The following is an 862-nucleotide window of genomic DNA, read 5'->3' as shown; positions in this document are numbered from 1 at the left end:
GTTAGGGCTTGTTTAGGTTTTTTAATGGTGAGAATGGATTTGTGCTAAAGCCTCACGCGTCCTCTTACCGTCCTGCACTGGCCGGGAAGCCCGAGGTGCCTTGGTCTTGTCTTACGTTGCGGAATAAACAGCGAGGTCTGTCTGGATGCCCAGAGGGCACCCACCCAGGGCTGGAACTTGCCGCTTGGTCTTGACAGCAGTCCCCTTCCCACCAGAACACCGACGCCCCTCCCTGAGACCCTTTCCCGGAGAGGCCTGGAGCAGGGACTTCCACTAGAGTCCAGTCTCCAGAGCACTGTGTGAAGTTTTACCTGTGGCTCTGAATGCATTTCAAACAGTTGCATCAGCGGATTGAAACACAACACAGATTAAAGGGAGGACCATTAGCCGTAAATCCTGACCAGTGGTAGGTTCGTCTTGGCTGAGTGTAATGTAGTGAACAGTTAATGTGATCACACGTCAGCTCGTCCGCGACGCATCTCCATCTTCAGGACTGCTCAGTTTTCACTTCCGTGTTTTAAATTTCCTACAAGTCACGTGTACAACCTGATTTTTTAAAAATCGATGTCTCTTAATATGTTGTGAACCTTTTAGAAGCATTTCCTTAATTTGTAAGATGCTATTTTTTGATCTAACATTTCAATCTGAAAAGAGGTATTTTGAATAATGTAAAATTTTGATTTCATGGATTTCTTATGGCTCATTCCAGACATTTATCTCAGTCTGTACGTGTTCTCATAATGTCGTTTCGTCCTAAGATCATTAAATTTGTTTTTGGCATAATGCAACACTTGCTCTAAGGAGACTTACGTACATGCAACAGAACCAAGTGGTTTCAGGGGAGGAGGACGGTCTGCGTCTC

This window comes from Myotis davidii, unplaced genomic scaffold (assembly GCF_000327345.1).
Source record: "Myotis davidii unplaced genomic scaffold, ASM32734v1 scaffold19, whole genome shotgun sequence".
Classification (NCBI taxonomy): Eukaryota; Metazoa; Chordata; class Mammalia; order Chiroptera; family Vespertilionidae; genus Myotis; species Myotis davidii.
Note: the sequence above shows the minus strand (reverse complement) of the source record.